Source organism: Eptesicus fuscus, chromosome 6 (assembly GCF_027574615.1).
Source record: "Eptesicus fuscus isolate TK198812 chromosome 6, DD_ASM_mEF_20220401, whole genome shotgun sequence".
Classification (NCBI taxonomy): Eukaryota; Metazoa; Chordata; class Mammalia; order Chiroptera; family Vespertilionidae; genus Eptesicus; species Eptesicus fuscus.
Genome location: NC_072478.1, coordinates 41,709,836 through 41,733,667, shown reverse-complemented (window position 1 = coordinate 41,733,667; position 23,832 = coordinate 41,709,836). Strand labels below are relative to the sequence as shown.

Below are 23,832 nucleotides of genomic sequence, written 5' to 3'. Positions count from 1 at the left end.
TAACAGATACTACAAAACAAAAGTTTGGGAAACTTGTTCAAAGGTATTTGTTGAGGGTAACTATGTTTGCTCCATCCAGTTAAAGATATTTCACATGAATAAAAATTGACAAGTTTAAAGAGAACAGTGTAGCCATACAATGATATGATGTGTGTAAACAAAAGAGTCCGTAGCTATGATTAAGCTCTTCTCTAACTTAGTTCAAAAACACACTTAGTTTTCAATATTGCTTTTCCTTCTCTAAATTAGTCCCTCACCCCACCCTGCTTTTACAAGATTTCTTGGTATTCCAAAATAATCGGCCATATAAAGACAGACTCTGAGTCTGTTGTTCGTGTGTGGCCATTCCCAGAGCAATGCCGGGTTGATGTGCAGGGTGGATGGAGCGAGCTCTATTCCACCTCCCTGCTCCCAATGCCGTTAATATATTGTCCTCAGAGAGACACCTTATCAGATGTTAAACTGGCAGGAACAGATATTGTACTCGATCTTAACCAAAAGGCCAAGAAGCAATGCGTTGTTGGTTTTATTGTTATTTTGAGAGTATGTTTATTAAAGCTGGGGACAGTGAAACAAGGAAGGGCTTTTACGACAGAAGAAGCAACAGAAGAGCCTAGATGGGGCTGCTTTGGCTCCCTGAAAAGTCATAGAAAAGGGGGCTCTGGAGACAGATTCAGGGGGTTAGCCCGGGAGGAGTTGCCTCTGCCCATTGCTCTCCTGGTTGTAAGTCCTGTGGGGATCTTAGAGTTAAGGAGATGCATGCCTGAGAGGGAAGAAAGGCGTGGGAATGTTTACAGGAGCACACCCTAAGTCTTTGCCTTCATATTTTTAAATAGAAAAACTAACACTGTCTGCCAACAAATAAGCTATTTGGACTATTCATAACATATTCATAACAGCCCCAAATTGGAAGGAACTAAATTGTCCAGCAACAGATGAGTGGATGAACACATTATGGTACATTCATGTAATGAAATACTACTCAGCAATATAAAGGAAGGAACTACTAATACACACAGCAACATGGATGAATCTGAAAAACAGGGGGAAAAACAGACGCTAAAGAGTATGTACCACATGATTCCATTTATATGAAATTTTATAAAGAGAAAAACTAACAAAGGGCAGATTAGTAGTTGTCCAGAGCCAGGGTGGAGTTACCAGCAAAGGGGCACAAGGAGCTCTTCGGGTGATGAAAATGTCCTGGGGTTCTAACGTTTTAATTGTTAAAAATAGAATTTGAGGACAATAATTGTTAACATTGTAGGTTGTTAATTATGTGCCAGCCACTCTTCTAAGCACTATCTCTGTTGTGCTATTTGTTTCCTCCAGCAAGCACTATTATTATAGCTGCTTAACGTATGAGGAAATTGAGGTATAGGGAGATTAAGTAACTTTCCCAAAATCACACAGCTAGCAAGTGGAAAAAAAAGACTCAAACTCGGGCCATCTGGCTCATCACCCTGGGGTATGAATCACTCTGGTCATCCTGCAAAGAGCTTATTAATTATGTGAAATAAAGAGTCCCAGTTTATACTTCCTAAATCAGATTCTTTGGGTACTGGCAGGTCCCAGGAACTGCATTTTAACTAGCATCCCTGAATCACTCTGATGGTTGAGGATCATACTCAGAAACACTGACTATTTCAAGGTAGTAAAATTGTCTTATTGAGGAACTCCTTGGCAGGTACATATTCCTGACACCATCATGTAACAGGCTTGGGTTTTCAACACTTGCCTTCAAACTATTTATATATTCTCTTAATTTCTTTGTTTGACATTAGTTTAAGCTACCAAGTAAGCAGTGGAGAACATGAGTTTCAATAGCTTTATTTTCTAATAGAATGGTTAACTAAATAGGAGTAGTATATTTTCATTTAATGAGAGAGAGAGAGAGAGAGAGAGAGAGAGAGAGAGAGAGAGAGAGAGATTGAAAATAAAGGAAATGAGGGAGGGAGGCGAGGAGGGAGGAAGAGAAAGAAGGAAGAAGGAAGATTACTGAAGCAGATAGGCAAAGCATCGAAAGTACAATCAATAAAGCTACTTATAGAAGAAAATATTAAGGAAGTGTACTCAGGTAACTTGCATCCAATTCCTTTAATGTCTTAAAGGTTGACTTGTTCATGCTTTCTTTCATGGTAAGACATGTTAAATAATAATTATTGATCAAATAAATGCCTTTTATAGAGAGTTGAAAATGTTTTAACACTTTCTTTTTCTAGGCACTGGACTTATAAACAACTCCAAAGCTCCTGTGGTTACGTCCCCAAGCATCTTCCTTAATAGTATACTATTTCATGGGTTCCCTGCAAAGCTGAGTTGAAATAGAGTTTTTTTAAAAAATACACCCATAGCCCTAATAGAATACCACTTTTTTTAAAATATATTTTTATTGATTTCAGACAGGAAGGGAGAGGGGGAGAGAGATAGAAACATCAATGATGAGAGAGAATCATTAATCGGCTGCCTCCAGCATGCCCCCTACTGGGGATTGAGCCAACAACCAGAGCATGTGCCCTGACTCGGAATTGAACCCTGATCTCCTGGTTCATAGGTCGACACTCAACCACTGAGCCAAGCCGGCAGGGCTAGGATATCACTTTTAGGGGAATCATTTAATCAAAATGAGAAGAATTTTTATATGTAACTGTAAATATGTGAACATCTACATGTCCTTTCATTTTAAGAGCAGCTTTCCAACGCAACATTACCTACTGACCTACAGAAAAGAGAGCTATCCGCGCAGAAACGCATGTTTGCAACTTTTCAAGTAATGGTGAAAGAAATGAGAAGTATCCTTTCGTGACGTGCCCACTCTCCTTTTAAATAACAGATAAAGCTTTTCCTGCTTGCTATGAAACTTGCCTCATTTCAAGCTGGTATGAGAAGAAAATCTCATGCCTCTCACTAGGCAGCCCAGTGGGAGGAAGGCCGGGTGGTTTGCATTATTCTTCACAGGAGAGTGACCAACTGGTGATGTGTTGTGCTAACAAGCTAATGAGTCTGTGCCAGAACCAGCTAATGCGCGGCTATCACCTTTGCTTTTGGTTTTCAGTTTAATTCCGAAGTCAGGATGTCTTCGTTGGGCCGTGCTCGTAAAAGTGCTCCACGCATGCTTCTCCTTCTGGGAGGGGTGAAGCACAGAGACCTCAAAGCCAGAAGGCAGCCAAGTAGAATGACATGCTCTTCGATGATGGCTGCTCCAGATGGGCCAGACCGAATATCCTGCGCCGTGGTTTGAAAAAAATAAATTGATTCAAGCTTCTTCAGAGCAAGAGAGCTCTGTTTTGACACAAAGAGAAGGCAAATTATGCAGAGACAGACTTGCTGGAAATCTCATTTTATGATAATGACAATTATGACTGCTGCTCTTATATTTATAAAATACTCTGTTTAAACATTTGACAATATTCTAAGGAAAATTAGTGTCTTACCAAATCTTTATTCTTACTTCGTAGAATATTTTATTTTGGTCTGATCATAAAAGTAATGCAAGTGGCAAAAGGGCAGATGTGCAGAAAAACACTTCCCAGTAGAGGACCTGTCCACATTGGGTAAAAATGGAAACACATTAAATAGCTACTTTATGCAAAAAAAAAAAAAATTGAAACACGATTTTAAGGCTTACCCAGGCTGGTGTCCATAGAGGACAGCTGAGACTAGAAACAATGAGGAAGAAGTCTTCACTCGTAAGCAAGTCCAATAGCTGGCAATTGCTCTGAGGTCGCCTGCTTGTAACTAGTGGGCAGGAGCTTGGGATACTGGGCAACATGTGCATGGGAAATAGAAGACCAAGCCAAATGCAAATAGGAATGACAAAAACACTGCGGAGACATCTTGGAGGGGTTATTTTCGCACAAGGTATTCTCGCTCCTTAGGTATTGACTCAGAATGGAGCAGGGGGAGACAGAGTGTCTCCTGAGTTTTCCTGATCTCAAGCCTGCACTTCCACCATTTTGGAATGTAAATTCATACAAATTCAATGCTTGGACACCCACAGGCAGAACCTTTATTTTATTTATTTATTTTTTATTTATTTATTATTTATTTATTTATTTAATATATTTCATTGATTTTCTACAGAGAGGGAGAGAGAGGGACAGAGCGTTAGAAACATCGATGAGAGAAACATCAATTGGCTGCCTCTTGCACACCCCCTACTGGGGATGTGCCCGCAACCAAGGTACATGCCCTTGACCGGAATCGAACCTGGGACCCTTGAGTCCGCAGGCCGACGCTCTATCCACTGAGCCAAACTGGTTTTGGCAGAACCTTTATTTTAAAGTGGTCAGGTGTTGGGAATGCGGTAGGAGTCTGGTGGAAACACAAGTCCTCACCAGGGAATCCACTGTACAGAAAGTCTTCAAGTAATTTCTGCAGATAATTTCTACAGATAAAGTGAGACTGTACCAAGGACATCACCAAATACATGAGGAAAAATGCCACTGTAAATGACAGAAAGAAGAAAATTAATTACAAGTCAGGCCTGCAAGGACTACAAAAGTAAAAATTATTCATAATAGAATTTATAATAAGCATGTTTAATACATTTTTAAAATGAAAAGTATTCATAGTGTAAGAAAGGAATCAGGGTATAAACCTTGACCAGCTTGAAACTGGAGCCCAAGAGAACTCCCATAAGTGAAAAATAGAATTAAAAATAAAATCTCATGGAAGAGTTAAAGAGCAGATTAGATAAAAGTGAAGAGAATATTAATAAATTGGAAAATAGGTCTAAAGAAATAGTCAGAGTTGGATGAAAATATGGATATGTTAAGATTTATGCAGGATGCTACCAAGGGAGTAGAGGTTTAGTGGAAAGATAATATTAAAAGGGACAACACCTTAGGTTTTTTAGAACTTAATTTAGTCATTCATCCTCTTGTTTGCCCAACAATTTACAAAAGAGATACATAAAAATGTAAAATATCCATTCATAAATTCATTTGATACAATGACAAAGCCAAAGATAAAAAGATCTTAAAAGTGACCAGAAAAAACTAAAATTATCTACAATAAAATGACAAATTATAAAATATAATATATTACATATACATTACATAATTCAATATATGTAAATACATTTAACTTTCTCTATAATATATATAACTCCATTGTATATAACATACATGTATACTTATATATGTATGTGTATTTGTGTATCTGTTTAATTCTCACCTTCTTTTCTTCAGTTTCTCTGTGTCTCCCCCTACCACACGTAGGAGGGCATTTTTCCCTAGATCGCTCTACCATGAGAATCTGATGGGACTCCTGGAGGTAAAATTCACAAAAGTATGGGGCCCTTCTAAGACTCTGGTCTCCAGGAGTTTCTCACTCTCACCCCAGTCTATTGTCAGCATCCAGAAATTAATCCGAATCACCATTTAAATGTTCCTACCAGTGTATGTCTCCAGTGGCTCCTACTGTTGGTAAGCAGACTTAATATAAAAACAATTGAAATATCTGATTCTCTGGATTCTCCCATCTCTCCAGAGTTAGGGATTGTGGTTTTCCATGCCACTCAATCCTCTGTTGGGTCTAAAACAGTGGGATGATGCCCCGGCTAGGTAGTTTAGTTGGTTAGAGCATCATCCCAATACATCAAGATGCCAAGGTTTGGGATTTGATCCCCGGTCAGGGTACATACAAAAGTCAACCAATGAATGCATAACTAAGTGAAATAACAAATCTCTCTCTCTTTCTCTCCCTTCCTCTCTAAAAATCTATCAATAAAATAAGCAAGTAGTTAATTTTCAGGTTGTCCAGCATTTTTCTTCTTTTATAGGTGGGAGTGACAACTTCCAAGCCCTTTACATGTCAGAGTTGAAACTGAAAGTTCTACTTATGTTATACTAGAGGCTCAGTGCATAAAATTCATGCACTCAGGGGGAGTCCCTCAGCCCGGCCTGTGCCCTCTCACAGTCCGGGAGCCCTTGGGGGATGTCTGACTGAGGACTTGGGAGCCGGCAGTTGTACATCCAGCGCTGCAGCGGAGGCTGGAGAGGCTTCCACCACTGCTGCTGCGCTTGCCAGCTGAGAGCCCAGCTTCTGGCTGAGCAGCACTCTACCTATGGGAGCGCACTGACCACCAGGGGGCAGCTCCTGCACTGAGTGTCTGCCCCCTGTTGGTCAATGAGCATCATAGCAACCAGTTGTTCTGTTGTTTGGTCAATTTGCATATTAGCCTTTTATTATATAGGATTCAAGATAGTCGATATAAAAACAATTGAAATATCATTGTGCTTTAATTTTTACAGACATGTTATTTTTCAATTTAAGAAGAAAATGCTTTTAAAAACATATTTTAAAAATAAATACATATCCACTATGTACTAAAACTATCTTCTTAGAAAAAAAAATTAAACATTTCAAGAGTTATATAATTTCAATTACTTTTGTATCCTCTTGCACTCTCAAAAGTGTTTGACTTGGATTATGAATTATACGGGAAGACTCAAGCACCTACAGTTATAAAGACCTGTGCCAGTGTTTGACTTTAATGCCCTCTGGTACCATTTACATAGTTTCTGCATTAGCATCAAGAGGTATAAACTTATCAATAACTAAAGTACACGTATCTCTCTTATTTACCAACAGCAAATTTGATGAGAAGGTTGTTTACCATCTGTTTCTCTGGCTGGAACAAATACATTTCTGTGATTCATTTTCTTGGATTTGTATTAAATTACTTTATTTCTAAGTGGGATTAGCTATTAGCAATAATAATTTTCTTAGAAGTTATGGAAGAGGAAACATCTGACATCCTCTGTTTATAACAGAAATTTCCTCTGTCCCACAGTGGAAAGGCTTGTGATTCACAGGTCTTTTCTTTCTCAGAATTTTTTTTTTTTTTTTACAACTGCCAAGTTAGATATATCAAAAGAACAGCAAAGTTGAAAAAGGAGACACTAAGGATTTTTTCTTTAAGTCTTACTCTTAATAGAGCAAATATATTTTTCCTTTGGCTATTTGAGATTATAGAATAGAGAGTACAATAAAAAAGAACTAAAAACATCCAGGAGATTAAAAAATGGGGGGTTATCACTAAGGTAGGCACAATAAAGGAGACTGCCACAGATAACTTTTTCAAATTGATTTAACCATACACTTTATTTTTGTGTGTTAAATAAAGCCTAGATTAACACATTCACAAAATACAGCAGTGAACAAAACAGTTTAATATGTTGCCCACTGGCCCATAATTAGTAAGATGGGAAACACTAGGCAAATATTTAATTTAAAATAGCCTAAGTGTTATGAAAGTGACATACAGAGAAACATGAGAACTTATAAAGGGAATCTGATTTCCACAGGTCGGAGGTGGATATGGGGTCAGGGAACCTCCCAGAGGGAGTGAAGTTGAAGCTGAAATATGAAGTGTGCATGGGAAATAAGTGGATCATTGGGGAAGGAGAGGATTTCAGGAACAGTATATGTGAGAACCCTGAGGACAGGAAACATAGCATGTTGATAGAACTGAAAAGAGGTGTGTGTGGCTGGTGTAGAGATCGCAGAAAGAAGGGAATAGTGGCCTTGACAACATTTAAGAGTTATTTCCTCTGATTCTGATCTGTGTTTAAAAGCACAGTGGTCCAGGGAGGAATCAGAGATCACATTCTGTTATCTCCGCATCCACTTTGGACCCCTGTGGTGCTCTACTTTCTTCCCAGAAGGCATCACCACCTCCAGGATGTAGGTAAAGTTGGCTCAGTTGTGAGGAAGCCCCAGCCTCAGCTCCTTGCAGACCCTTCAGCGATTAGAGAGGCCAAGAGTGGTACTGACATGCTTCTGGATCCCCCCTCCCAATCCCCTTACCTGCTCTAACTTCTCCCGTATAAGGTCTTTCCTTTCTATGCCCAAACCCTGAACAAAGTTGAGCAAGCACTCAGGGGGCGTCCCTCAGTTTGTCTATTTTGCTCATATATGTATTTAGTACTTAGGATACTATATTGCAGTATTTTGTTTACATCTGTCTGCACTACTTGACTATGAGCTTTTTGGGGATAAGAACAATGGAATCTATAAATATTTATTAAATGGATGATAACAATAAAACTTATGTAGTCACTCAAGAGTTAGAACTTTGGCATTGGATTATTCATTCCCTTTAAGCTTTAACTGAGGTGAGTGGCCCACTGAGCAGAGGGTCTCACCTTGCAGTTTTCATGGAAAGGTGGACAAAGGAGGCATCGAGTCAGGCCAGAAACAGCTGCCAATGCAAATCTGCTGCCCTTGACAATGGTCTCAAGGTTTTCTCTACTTTCCCATTCTCAACAAAAGTCTGAACTTCCCCTGACTAGTCTGTATTTGAGAGTCCAGTTTATTGTTCAGAATAGAGCTGCTCTTCCTTTGCCCAACAGAGAAAATGACATGCACCATGCCACGTGGGGCCACCTCTTCTAAGGACTGTGGTATAGACAAGACAGGCACAGGATGGATGGAGTCTTAGGGGGGCTTCCAATGATGTCACTCCCGCTTAAGAAAACACTTTGTGATGCATGTGAGAGTGACATTGTTGTAGGGATAACCTTGAATCTACTCTAATTTACTTTTCAAGTGAATCTTGCTCATACTTGTCTGTTCTGCTAAAATTATTACATTTTTTAACACACTTCACAGTTGATCATGGCAAACCACAATTTAGAACTTCTATCTCATTTAATACAATCAGTTTGACTGGGACAGACAGAAATAGTAAATCTCTTAGCAAACTTAGGGGCATTTTGTTTTAGGGTTCATATTGATATAAAACTGAGAATCATATCATAGTCATACTATCCCACTTTCTATCATAAAACCTATTGGCCAAAATATTAATATCAAGATATTTACAGGCTCATGGGACTTGTAACTATTGTGTAAGTTGCACTGCACAATTCTAGGGGTTCCAGTCACATGAACCATTCAATTGTGCAGTTCAACTCATAGTTTTACATAGAATCTTTGTAGCAACTTACATTCATTATTTTTTTTACATAAAGATCCTTTCATAAGTAGTCATTAAGATTTTCATAGCAAGGACTTACTAAGTGGATAGAAGGTGAGTTTTAAATGTGGACTCTACAAATCCACATATTATGTGTCGGTACAAAACACACTTCTAAAGCCAATATTGTCAAGTGTGTTTTTACAGGAGCTGCATTTTTAAGATCTCACATTATTGTGCTGTAAAGAGATATTATTCCATTTTCCCATAGAAATCAGAAGTCAGTTTCATATTGTCAGTAAGAGTGGTGCACTACAATAAAGCTTCCAGGGGTACCCAGCCAGGGGGTGCAATACAATACTCACCAAGCAGCTTATTCCAAATATCAGAACCAAACCTTACCAATTACTATGAAGTAAATAATGACTGAGATGAACCTATTGAAGATTTGACTTGAAAGGGGGACAGATATAAAATGTGCTCCCAGTGATGGAATGTTTAAAACAGGAACAGCTGCTTACTGTCAACTCGTTTCTCTCACACATCTCCTTTCCCAGTCATTACCACACTTTTTTCAAGGCCACGTACAAGGTTCGAAATAGCTATTTTGTCAACACACATCTGCATGATTTCAAAAGCTACATGGTGTGACTTTATGATGCAATTAGTGGAGTTTCATTTGGAAGAGTCCACAAGAATGTAAAAAGGGGGCAAATGTTATTCAATAAGAGACAAAAGGATGTATTCTAGAAGAATAATGATAACTTTCCACATTAGTGCATAATAAATGTCCATTTTGTAATGAAAAGATTAGCTGAGATTGTAAAAGAAGGCTGTAGTCATGGAAGTGATAAAACAAAGTTAGCATAAGATTTAAAATCAACATATTCTTCCCTTCCTAAATTAAGAGTTTATCTGAAATGAGTGTAGTGATAATTGTTAAATAAGCATTTAGTGCTTAAGAATTAGCAAACATTGTTTTTTTGGATGGTGGTGAGGAGTGACAGAGAGAGGACTGATAGAACAGTGATAATTTGTAGTGTTAATACCTGTGAAAAATAGACAGTTGTTTGTAGGTTTAGTGATTATATTGTAAATTAAGTTACAAGTAAGTTTTTGTTTGTTTGTTTTTACACTTAAAGATAAAGTTTAGCTCCAGCTGGTTTTGCTCATTGGATAGAGCATCAGCCTGAGAACTGAAAGGTCCTGGGTTTGATTCCTGTCAAGAGCACATGCCCAGATTGCAGGCTCGATCCCCAGTGTGGGGCGTGCAGGAGGCAGCCAGTCAATGATTCTCATCATTGATGTTTCTATCTGTCTCTTCCTCTCCCTTCCTCTCTGAAATCAATAAAAATATATTTTTAAAAAAAGATAACATTTATGTATAAGACATATATGCTATAGATGAAGTAGGATGAAATACATTTGATTATTAATATTTATCAGGATGGTAAATAAATTTTATCTTTTTGTCAACTCTAAATCATTGAAGATGGCTGCCTGGGGCTTTGTGTTGAGAAAGAGTGTGAGGACCCATTGAGAAAGTGTATAATGATAGATTAGTGATGATTGAGTGATGGCCCATAATCTTAATATTTACTCCCCTAGAGCTAATGTAACTTAGAAATTATTGGCAAAGACAAAATAAATTTGGTGATCCATATATCACTGAATACGTATTTAACATTTTATTCTACAAAGCTTAAAGAAATTTAAATGTATAGTCAAAGTTTTTTGGGTTTTTTCCCTCTAAACATAATACTTTCTATGTCATATGGTGACTTTCATAATGTTTTCTTATTTGGAGCCCATTTTTGGTTGTGAAAATAAAATGAAGAGATTATAATGAGCATAAAGCATAAGTCCTACTCTTGACAGAGTATTTCAAATAGCACTTGACATACAACCAAGAGTCCAAAATTTTTTATAAACTGCTTGGATAATAGGTTCTGGAGTGTTTTTAAATTGGAGTTTACAAGAACAAAACACATAAACAATAATAATGAAGGTTGGCTCTAATATAAAAACTTTTGAAAAGGAGATCATAATTACTATTTGAAAATTTAAGTTATAGCCCAGCTGGTATGATTTAGTGGTTGAATGTTGACCTATGAACCAGTAGGCCATGGTTCCATTCCTCATCAGGGCACATGCCCGGGTGAGCTAGATTCCCAGTGAGGGGCCTGCAGAAGGCAGCCAATCAATGGTTCTCTCTCATAATTGATGTTTCCATCTCTCTCCTTCTCCCTTCCTCTTTGAAATAAAAATATATTAAAAAAAAGAAAATGTAAGTTATAGAATACACATTTGCTGGAGCATTGTGAGTGCAAATGCTCTAATTCCTGTTTTATATTTGTCTCTAGACAAGTCCTCTGGAATTAATATTTTATAAGTATAAAAACATTAAAAACTTTTAATTAATACTGAGAGCTCTACAAGAAAGGTTTTTGAAGATTTGGTGACATAATTAAAAATGTTAACTATTTTTCCACCATTCAAATATATTTTTCCTAGAGGGAAAAATTTAAAAATTAGGGTTAAGGTTAAAGCCAAGCATTAACTTGTATGTAAGTAATAGACACCTTCAAAATAAGCAATGCAAAAAAGAACAGTCTCATTAAAAAAAAAAAAAAAAAAAAAAAACTCCTTAAAAGTTTTATTTTTCTTAAGTTTCTATTTAAAATGGGCTGACCCTTATCTGATAGTTGGTTTTCAAAGGAAAAATGAGTCATGTCAGAAATGTTGTCAATTTTGCTTTTATGAGCTTTGGCAAAGGACTTTCCATTTTCTTCATATTTTATGAGGCCTCAAAATAGAGTTAGGAATTTCCCCTCTGAGTGTGAACATTATAATACCAACTTGTATTATAGGGTACTTTTTAGTTTCCAAAGGGCTTTCTCCTATGTTATGCAGCTTTGTGAGCCCTGCCAACCTTGTTCAGTATGGAGTCGAGGTGTTAGCGCTCCTGTTTTACAAATGAGAAAGGTAAGACATGGCTGATTAAGGGGGTTTCCAAGGTCACCCGGTTGCTATGAGCAAAGCTGGGACCTAGAACCCAGTCGGACTCACACCTTATTGTACTTCTGACCACTGCAGGTTGAGTGTTTGGGGAGATCCTGAGGAAGTAGAACCCATGGCATTTCTTCAAGAACCAATGCCCTTCCTCTATGGACAGACGTAAATGTGTTCAGTAAGCCATAGAAAATAGCGTTATCATTTTATCCTTTCTACTTTTCATTCTTCATACCATCACCCTGGATGACAGCAATCACTCCTTAGCTTACCTTACTATCTATATTCTGATGAGTCCCAGATTTATATGTCTAACTCAGATTTCCTTTCTTCCATAATTTTAAACCTAAATGTTTACCTACCTACGAGTACCTCTGCTGGAATGCCTTCTAGGAGAGCCAGACTAAAAATGTCCCAAATGTCATTTACTATCTTGTTCCCAACCCTGGTCCCTCTCTGTTTTCTGTATTGGAATTGATACCACTCTTGAACTAACCAAAATTTAAACTACATCCTTGCTTCTTCCCTATCAATCCCTCATATCCAAGCATTTTTCCAAATTGAATCAACAAAAATTTAGAAGAATTAGTTTTCTATACTTTGCACTAATTAGCTATTTATTTACTAACTAGAGGCCCAATGCATGAAAATCCGTGCAAGAGTGGGCCTTCCTTTCCCTGGCTGCCGGCACTGGCTTCCCTCCAGCACCCAGGACCCAGGCTGCTTCCCTCCAGCTGCCGCCGCCAGGCACCTGGGACCCAGGCGGCTTCGCTCTGGCACCGGCTTCATCCAGAATGATGCCCAGAAGGATGTTCTGTCTAATGGTCTAATTAGCATATTACCCTTTTATTATTATAGATTAGCTTCTTTATTTACACCATCTTTTCCCTTTCTCTTCTTTTTCATTCCTTCCTTCCTTCTTCCTTTCTTCCTTCCTTCCTCCCTTTCTTCCTTTGTTCCTCTCTACCTTGCTCCCTCCCTCTGCTCATCCCTCCCTCCATTCCTTCCTTCTTCCCTTTTCTCTTTCTTTTACTCACTCTCTCTCTATCTAACATTGCCTATTTTTCAAATAGTTTCTGAACCTCATTGGACTTACTGTTGTTGACATTTTACAGTCAGCCCATCAGTGGACCTGGTGCAGATCCCAGTCATTCTGCACATGGGGTCACTAATGGATAGTAAATTAAATAAACTGATATCTCAGATGAACGAGTTGGAAGAGAACATAGGAACTAGAAGAGTCATTTACTGAGAATTAAAAATAACTCAAGGTTTTCAGCCTACTAGAAAGCTGACAGCATGTACGTGCTTGGGTTAACGTGACATTTAGGTGTTTTAGGGAAGGAAAGATTTATAAATTTATGTTTAAATATATTGAATATGGGATGACAGTGATCCACCCAAGTGGAAATATCTAGCAGACAATGGAGATTAACAAAAAGAAGGAAATTCAGGGATGAGGAATTATGTGGACTTCTAGCAAAGGAAGCAGAGGAGATGTAGAGAGAGGTGTTCTCTTTCTCTGAAAAACTTTGATACAGATTCATGGAAACCAGAGTGGACAGATTCTGTGGAAACAGTTAAGACTGCATATGGGAGGAAGCATGGAGACATGTTTGGTTTGTCCAATCTGATGTTCTCTCTGGGACTTTGACTCTTAACTTAAAGAAAACTTTGACTCTCACACAAAGAAAGTTGGAGGTTAAAAGATACCAGGTGTTTGTAGTGTGAACAAGACACTGCTCCAGCCACAAGAACTTGGCACAAGTGGATCTTGCTAAGACCCTTAGGTTGTTACTAGTTTTCTTGGCCAGGTACTCAGCTTCCCATTAATGACGAGACCCTCCAATTCTGTTGAAGAGCTATAATTTAATACTATCTTAAAGAAACATAGCAACTTTCATTGTTCAAAATGTGTTTGTTCTGCCTGGCCAGCATGGCTCAGTGGTGGAGTGGCGACCCCTGAACCAGGAGGTCAGGGTTCAATTCCTGGTCAGGACACATGCCTGGGATGCAGGCTTAATCCCCAGTGTGGTGCATGCAGGAGGCAGCCGACTGATGATACTCTCTCATCATTGATGTTTCTATATCTCTCTCTCACTACCTTCCTCTCTAAAATCAATAAAAAAAATATATTTTAAAAAATGTGTTTGTTCCAACATGATGAGATTACCATAAAACCATATACCATAAGATGGGAGATATTAATATCCCTAATCTAAAAATAAAATATCATAATGTCAGAAGGATTAATTGTCTTGATTCCACAGTCATACAGCTAATGAAGACACAAACTGGGGGATAATCCTCAGGATTCCTGTCTACTAAATAAATTTTCATTACCTGTACCATATTTTTTTCTTTTATACCATGAAAACTCCTAATATCTACCAGCAAAGAGAGTAAGAATGTTTATGACTTTGACATGAATAAAATTTTAACAGCATTGTCAGATGATTGTTATATTCAGGTCATATGTTAATGGTAAAAAGACATTATTTAAATATGGTTCTCCTGACCTCCAACAACAACAATAAAGAGTGGATATTTTTGTAAATTATTCTCTAGTATGAGAATTGCCCATTACCCAGCCACATGTGGATCTTCGAAGTGTAGGGATAACATAGAAAATAAAATGATCACAAACAAAGACTTACAATTATGCTATTTTAAAACTCTTTTGGAACCTATAGGATGAGAACAAAATACTTCTATTTCAAATCAGAGGAGTTCTTCAAAAGAAACCATGGGTTACACATAACATCCTCAATATTTTTCCAATTCTGCTTTTCTCAGACATTTCTTCCTTCCTACAGTGTGCAGGAAGAGGCAGTGATTATCAACTAAATTATTTCTAGGGCCTGATTTTCATTTTTAGGTACTATATTAAACAGAATTGCCTCTTAAATCAATTGCATTTAAGAATATTCTTTAATGAAATAAGGGTCAGACTTTGTTCTATGATCCTCTCTAAATTGGGAAAATTAATTTTCAATGAGAAAAAAAGATCTACAGTTATAGAAAATATCTAATGGTCTAGAGAAGATTTTGAAGTCAATTAACTTGGTAAAGAAATTTTTTAAAAGTCTTTAAATACCAATCCCTATGACCACTCAACCTTGAGTAAGAATGTCACATTCCTGCTTGGCAAAGATAGTAAAGACTCCATTTTTTTCTGCCAGTCAGCATAAAGTACTCTAAATAGTTAAGTGATAATCTTCTAGATGATTCAGTTTTAGGTCTCTAAAAATGGGCATTAACCTTTGAGCTTTTCCTTAGCTTTCATCAAAAAGTATTAGACCAATGACTATATATCCTGGGAGTTCAAAAATCCTTCTCCTTTTTCATCAATACACTCAATCCTTGGTTCAGACAGCTGACAATGATGATCCTATTTAGTGAAATATATTTTTGCAGGACACCTATGTGGGTTGTTAAAGATTTGGGGTGCATGGGAGGAACAGAGAGGGACGTTCTTTGCCGAAGTTAATTTGAAAAGCATTAAATTAAACAAAGTTAAAGCTTTGTTTTAGCACAGTAAAATTTCAAACCATGAATAAGTTTATAGCATTTCTAAATCATATGTAATCACTAACACCCAGAACCTCCCACTCCCACCACTGTGGACACCATTTAAATAATGTGTGGGGCTTTAGTGTTCCATTGTGGCCTACCCTAGAAAATGCTGACACAGAGACTGGCCAGCTGCTTGCCCAGTGTGATGTCTAGCACATCTGCAATCCCTGAATCCTCCTTGCCTCATTAAGGAAGACTTTTGACATGTTTTCTGGTTATTACTAATCTGTCAAATGAACTAAGCAAACCTGGAGGAAAGCTGAAATAATCCATCCCGAATCCCAATAGTATCATGTTCAATTTCCTTATATAGGATTAGATGGTCTTGCCTCTTTAATCCCAAACTATTCTTTAATTTCTATCAAAATGACCACAGATAAGTTTTCACTTTGTTCTCTCCTGACTTAGGAAGTATAATCATTTCTTAAATTCTTATATTTTCTCTTCTCAGAGAAAACCAAAAAGACATATGATGCTGTCAAATTTACCCTAGAAAAGTGCAAATTTCTAGGGTTTGTCTGTGATTCATTTTCCAGCATTCTATTATTTATTGGTTACTTATGAAGGAAAGATCTATTTTCCTAGATCATCTGATATTATCTCCCACATGTTTTTTTGTTAAGATCTCCCCATGACTGGGAATTTTTTCTCAAGTACAGTGGGAAAGGGAAAAAGGAACTTTACTAGTCAGAATTTCACTAGGGTGAAATTCCTAATTACTTTTTCACCTAAAAAGGAAATGATATCTAACGTTGGCTTTTCATCAGTTAAACAGGCAAAATGACTGAATTAACCATGGTAAGGGCATTGTTAACATTACAATTTGTTTGGAATTAGGCTGTGGGAAAGAGGAGTTTCTACAGAAAGTTAAGCCAAGTTAAACAGAGAAGGGGAAAAAAAATAGTTATTCTCTTTACTCCAAGTCTGGGTTAAAGGGTTGATTATGTGGAAAGATGCCAAAGGGTCAGATATTCAAAACCCATGGAATCTGGCTTCTTGACAAATACCTAAATATAACTTATGGTTTAAGTACTTTTTTTTATTTTGTTCCATTAATTTGGAAATTCTGATATAGATTGTTATCAAAACCCAATTATGTAGTTTATTCTTTATTATAAATGGTTTAGATATTTACAAAATAAATAAAAAAGTTTCTAATATATTTTTGCATACATGCTTAAATGGCTTTATAGACATCATATTTTTCAGATGAAATATGTCCATTATAAAACTAGCCCCTAACACATTTTTATATTTTTACAATATCATGATTTCATTGAATCTTTAGAGAAGATTATTAATTAAACTGTGATTTCATATATGACTATACAGTATTTTCCTTAGTTTAATATAAAGTTACATTAATTTGACACTTTTATGTATTAGGAAATTGACTTAAAATGAGTCCGTTAGTCATGTAAATTACTGAAATCAAATTGTGGGAATGGTTGTTTCATATTAAATATAGTGTAAGCTTTATGATATGTATCTATATTGTTATTAATGGAAATTTACACTTAAAATCACACCTCTGTGGTCTACCATGTGCTGTGTTGCCTTATTTTAGCATGACTTTGGTCCAAAATATACACTGTTCTATGTTGCAACATCAATATAAATATTATAGAATTGCTGGTGCAGTATATCCCTCAGATATACTAATTATTTTATTGAAAAAAAAATCTTGATTCTTCCCCAAGAATCATAGTGCTATTATTTTTGGTTAAGCTTTATGTTCTTTTGGTTATAATTTTTAGACTTGAAAGAAATCCTCTAAACTCTCTTGAATAACAAAACAATTCTTGTTTTTCTTTTTCTTCTTCCCAACCCAATGATTGTAGCTGCCCTGATTAAAATCTGTTTTGAATTAATTGTTCCTTTGATCAAGAGCTAATTTATTTTCCCCCAAAGTCCATTCACCCTACTTTAGGAAGTTCAAGATGTTTCTGGAAAGGATTGGATATGTCTTCCCTCCTCCCTAAGCAAGCATTGTTGTTATTTGTCCTCTGAGAATAAGCAGACAGAAATGTCAGTGAATATGAAGTAAAGATCAGACACTAACTAAACAATTTAATGAGAATAAACAGGCCATACACATTTTCTTACTAAATAATCTTCCTTCAACATGTTTTTATTTAGGCTTGTCATGTAGCTGCTCTGGAAAAGGTGCAAAAAAATCTGGTATTTTATCACAAGTGTTAGTCTCATTGAAAAAAAATGCAATTTCAGAATTGACTTTTTAACTTGGATATAAAAATATTTTAGATAAAATTAATAACTTCAGTTAGGAGGAATGGAAGAAACTTAAGTTTTTGTTTAGATGGAGAGAAGAAAACTAACTAGTAAATTATATTCTTATCAAATAGAATCAGTTATTCTGTTATCAAATATAAAATTGAAGAAGTTGGAATCATTTCCATTCTGAAAGTAGATTGCTGAAACTTCTAATAAGTATGATACTTACATAAGAATCTGATAGGCAATTACTTTTTCATGTTGATTTTACATGATTATATTTTTGGTTATATACATTTTATCTATTGGGCTTAAGAGAAAATTTTGTCAATTTTGAAATGATAGAAAAGAATAATCTTCAGTCAGTATAGGAACTTAAACCTCAAAAGACCAAATGTACCTTGAATGATAGTAGAAAAAATAAAATTAGTTTATATGATTTTAATTTTTACTTCCTTCTTTTGGAAAATATAGTTTACTAGAGGCCCGATGCACGAAGATTTGTGCAAGAATGGGCCTTCCTTCCTCTGGCTGCCAGCACTGCCTTCGCTCTGAGCCCAGAGCCACCTTTCCACCTTCCCACGCTGCCCAGAGGCCCAGAGTCACAGGGGGCAGTGTGGACCATCTTTGTTGGGTGAATTTGCATACTCACTCCTGATTGGCTGGTGGGTGTCATGAAGGTGCAGTCAATTTGCATCTTACTCTTTTAATAGTGTAGATTTAGAAGGAAGTGTAAAGTACCGTATTTTCCGGTGTATAAGACAACTGGGCATATAGAAGATTTACCTGGGTTAAAAAGTCATCTTATACACCAGAAAATACGGTACTCTTTGCCATCTAAATAATGCTTATCCTTTTTAAAATTCTTACAATGAACAAAGAGTTAATAAACCTTCACTTGAATTAAAACCTATTAGAACAACACAAAGTAGGTTTTATAAAGAGGAAGAGAACAATGATAAAAGCAAGTTGGAAGTGAAAAAGAAAAATAAGATAGAGAATAGAATGAGAAAAATAAATAAATGTAAAGTTAAGGAGATGTATGGTAAGAAGAAAAGAGAGGAGTATACCAGGAGAAAGAGAATGTTTAGCAAGAAGAAAGAAAAGAAAAAGAAGAAAGTAAGCAGATAAGAGGAAAAAAGGGAGGGGGGATTAAAAAAGAGGGAGAGATTAGAAGAGACAATAGTTATTTGTCTGTAGACATTTGTTCTTGAAACTACCACAGATCAAAACTGTACTTCTTTCCTAATGGGATGGTGCCACTCTCTGTGACTTTGACATTCATCTCATCAATCCTCTGGGTGTCTGTGATTGGTCAGGTTTCCTGGAGTGCCCTCTGTCCCCAGTGTTTGTGTCTAAACACTTACCTAATAGGTACGTTTCCAAGCTAAGCAGCACTACGAAGAGATTTGGCTCACTTGCCAGCTATCTTGTTCCTCGAAGAAAGCTCCCTGTAGCTAAGGAGAAGTGTGAGCTGAAGTCTGAGTCCTCTGATTTGTCCTCACATACATGGCATCTTATTCTGAAGAGAAGAGAATACAATTGCCAACGAGCAGCAAAAGCAGCTTATTTTTACTGTGGCTTGGGGTAATAGTCATAATCATCTTAAAAGGACTTAACAATAATTAAGTAAAAATACAGTTATAATACCCAGAGTTTCTATACTTCTTTGCTATAGGTATTGTAGTGTCCATAAAAGATCTTTCCAAATTTAGAAATAGATCCAAACTCATCATCAGCAAGTTGCCTTCATTCTTGTATGAAGAACTTGTTCTTGATTAATCTTGGCCACACACACACACACACACACACACACACACACACACACCATCCAGTATATTCAAACTCTGTCTTAAGAATACAACAGTTGTCCTGTATCTATGATCAAGAACTTTGGCACTGGCAAAAAATAAATGAATAGATAAAAATTACATTTTCGTTCAGTCTGATTTAACGATAAGTATTAACAAACGGTTTTTCCCACAAAGTAAGTCTTATCAGGGCCCTAACTGGTTTGGCTCAGTGGCAAAAGTGTCAACCTGCAGAATGAAGGGTCCTGGGCTCAATTCTGGTCAAGGGCACATGCCTGGATTGCAGACTCGATCTCCAGTAGGGAGTGTGAAGGAGGCAGCCAATCAATGAATCTCTCTCAGCATTCATGCATTCATGTTTCTCTCTCTCCCTCTCCCTTCCTCTCTGAAATCAATAAAAATATATTTTTAAAAAACTCTTATCAGGAAAGAAGAAATAGTAATCCTATCTAATAAAAGAGAAACATGCAAATTGACCATACCTCCACTACGCCCACAAACTACACCCACCAGCCAATCAGGAGCGAGTATGCAAATTAACCCAACAAATATGGTGGCGGCCAAGAGCTGGAGCAAGCAGGAGGCTTGGGTTGCCCCCGGCGATGGAGGAAGCCAAGCTTCCCACCTGCCTTGGCCAGCCCTGGCCTCTGCTCAAGGCTACAAAGTTTCAATTATAGAAGATAAATAAATCCCAACAACAATGGCAGCAGCCATGGAGCTAGAGAGAGCAGGAGGCTTGGGTTGCTCCCAGCGATGGAGGAAGCCAAGCTTCCTGCCTGCCCTGGCTGGCCCTGGCCTCCACTCAAGTCTACAAAGTTTCAATTATAGAAGATAAATAAATCCCAGATACCAGGGCCTCCCCTTGGGTCACCGGGGTGTGTGGCCAGCCTGCAAACCACCACAGGCCCCTCACCCAGGCAGCCCTATGGCCCAAAGGAACCCCACCCTGATCCAGGACACCCTTCAGGGCAAACCAGCCAGCCTCCTCCCATGCACTAGGCCTCTATCCTATCTAATAAAAGAGTAATATGCAAATTGACCATCACTACAACACACAAGGTGGCTGTCCCCATGTGGTCAAAAATGGATGTCCCCATGTGGACACAAGATGGCCACCACAAGATGGCCAGCAGGGGAGGGCAGTTGGGAGGGACCAGGCCTGCAAGGGAGGGTATTTGTGGGAAATCAAGCCTGCAGGGGAGGGCAGTTAGGGGTGACCAGGCCAGCAGAGGAGGAAAGTTAGGCTTCAATCAGGCTGGCAGGGGAGTGGTTAGGGGGTGATCAGGCTGGTAAGCAGAAGCAGTTAGGGGCAATCAGGAAGGCAGGCAGGCGAGTAGTTGGGAGTCAGCAGTCCTGGATTGTGAGAGGGTTGTCCGACTGTCCATTTAGGCCCAATCCTACTGGGATAGGGCCTAAACGGGCAGTCAGACATCCCTCGAGGGGTCCCAGATTGGAGAGGGTGCAGGCTGGGCTGAGGGACACACACCACCATGCACAAATTTTGTGCACCGGGCCTCTAGTCATATATCAGAATGACCCTATAGGGCTGTTTAGTTAATAAATTAACTTCAGTTTCTAGAGTAGATATTTCAAAGACCACACTGATTCTGCTGTAATCAAGCAACCCTTCATAAACATTTCAAAAGCATGTCTCCATTGGCAGAGTGTTGACACTGATTTGCTTTTGACACAAATGGAAACACTGATTGAGGAAAACAACCTGACAAGTTGTGTAGGCAAACACATTGCTTGACAGGAAATCAGAAATGACTCGTCAGTGGGTGTCCCCTATTATCTACAAAATCCGATTCCTACAAAATTCTCCCCTGGACCATGGGAGACCCCCATAGTGCTGAAGGTAGGGATAATATGGAGAAATAACATCTAATTACTAGTTCCAACTCATGGCTTTCAAGGTTAGACGGTGAAGAAAGAAATGCTTGGCCAGGAGGGTGTGTCCTCCTAAGTAGTCTCTAAATTGTGAACCTCCTTTGTATAAATATATTGCAGAATATGAGGCAGATTACTGTCAGGGAGTGAGCATATTAAAAACCCTCTGTTTGCTTCTATCTTCCACAAGTCTTTGCCAAATTCACAATTATATAATCTATGAATGACATCAAGTAATTCGGCATATCTGTCAATGGCTCAAAACTTCAGAATGTTTAGGAAAATGTCCAGGTTTCTGTGGTTTATGTCCTAAGAATACAAAGGCTTTAAAGTCAGAAACATGAGTGCCCAGAGCTTACTTGGCTTACTTGAAGTGTCAGTGGTCATGCTGGTTTGCTTAGTCAGAAGATGTGGAAAGCACAAAGTTTTCCAAGCCCAATGATTGGCCTTGAAAGCATGATACTTCTAAGCTTTTCCCTCTCGAAAAGGCCTCAGCATAACCAAAGTATACTAGTTGAAGATAGAAAATGCTTTTTATAAGTATTCCAACTAATAATTGCCAAATGAGGCAATTAGAAAATCACTGCCTTGCATCTTCAGTGATTCAGGAAGCAACAAAATACTGCCACGCTAAGCTCAGAGGATCTGATCGCCCTGAGAAGCAGATGTAACCTAGTGGACACTATGTAGCTCTGCCTCTGGTTCTGGATTGCCTAATGGTTTTTTTTTACTCTCTTCTAACTTCTCTTCACTTTATCTCCTTGTCCCTGCCTCTCTTCCCCTTCCTTCCTTCCTTCTTTCCTTCCTTCCTCCTTCTAATAACTGCTTGTTGAGACCTTGCTGTAATTGCCACTGAGGATGTGAAAACCTAACACCCAGCCTTTGTTTTGTCCTTGAGGGACAGCACTGAACAGAGAAAAGTGCAAGGGCCAGACCCAACTAGGTTTGGATACACGTTCTAGTACTTTCAAACTGTGGAATTGAATATATGTGACAAGCCTTCTGAGCTTGAGTTTTACACTTTCAGATTGATTTTGATGATAAATGAGAGAAAATTTGTAAAGTATCTAACATAACCACTGGCATGTAGTAAGCACTTAAAAAAAGTAAGTTTATACCCTTACCGGGTGGCTCAGTTGGTTGGAGCATTGTCCTATACGTCAAAAGGTTGTGGGTTGGATTCCCAGTCAGGGCACATACCTAGGTTTCGGGTTCAATTCCTGGTTGGGGCCTAAATGGAAGGCAGCTCTCTCTCTCTCTCTCTCTCTCTCTCTCTCTCTCTCTCTCTCTCTCTCTCTCTCTCTCTCTCATCTCTCTCTCTCTCTCTCTCTCTAAAATCAATAAGCATGTCCTTAGGTTGGTATTATAAAAAGAAAAAAAAAAAGTAAATTCATGAAATTTTTCACATCCCTCTGCCCCACATTCTGGTGAGGGAGACCAAAGAGTGCTTTCACCCTCATCCCCTCTCCAGTCTGGGCCCTTCTGCTCTCAGAGACCCAGGGATAGTGTGAGATGAGGGTCCACAGAGTTCAGAGTGATGGTAGGCCAGTGCAGATGGGGCTGAGGGTGTCTTTACCAACAGTTCAAGGAGTTGTCAGGTGAGGCAGAGTAGAGATTGTTTCTTTAATTTTGGAGAAAAATTCACCAGCAACATATAAAAAAAAATGATATTCTGATACTGTGATACACTGCTGGGCTGGCTTTTCAAAAAACTTGCATCCAAAGTTTAGCCTAGTGCCTTTTAGATAAGAAGAATTCTTTTAAAAAATAAAATAAATCAGAGTTATATTTAGCCAGTGTTTTTTCTTTTTTAACTTGGATGCTTTTTACTACATAAAGCTTCTTAATAGAAATAAATTATAAACAAACTTCAAGATAAGTTACAGAGTTCAAAATATAATGTAATTCCACAATGCCATTGAATATGAATGTCCATTAGGGAACAATACAGTTTTTTTGCACATAAAAGTGAATAAAATATTATTCATTTCACTTCTATTTAAAAAAACGACAGTCAATATAAACTTTTGCTACTAAAGACTTCAAACCCAACTTCCATTTGTAGTTTTATAATTGACTAGAGGCCCGTTGCACGAAGATTCGTGCAATAGGCCTTCCTTTCTCTGGCTGCCAGCACCAGTTTTCCTCTGGTGCCTGGGACCCAGGCCTTTGCTCTGGCTGCCACCTTCCATTTTCGCTCCAGCCAGAGCCTTCAGTGTTTGCTCCAGGTGGAGCCTTCAGTCTTCTCCACTCCGGCCGAAGCGCAGCTCCTGTAGCTCCCTCCGCCCCCCGCCATCTCCCTCGTAACAGGCGTCCCACCCTGCCTGGCTGCTCCGTGCCTGTGTATGCAAATTAACCTGCCATCTTTGTTGGGTTAATTTG

General features: G+C 38.1%; 1 non-coding gene across 1 annotated transcript; it reads right to left on the bottom strand.

Annotated features, from left to right (window-relative positions):
- Positions 1–332: 332 nt before the first annotated feature.
- LOC114233477 (U2 spliceosomal RNA) lies at positions 333–514 on the bottom strand. Its single transcript, XR_003619615.2, has one exon. It is a non-coding gene; the product is annotated as a U2 spliceosomal RNA (small nuclear RNA).
- Between the last annotated feature and the right edge of the window lie 23,318 nt (positions 515–23,832).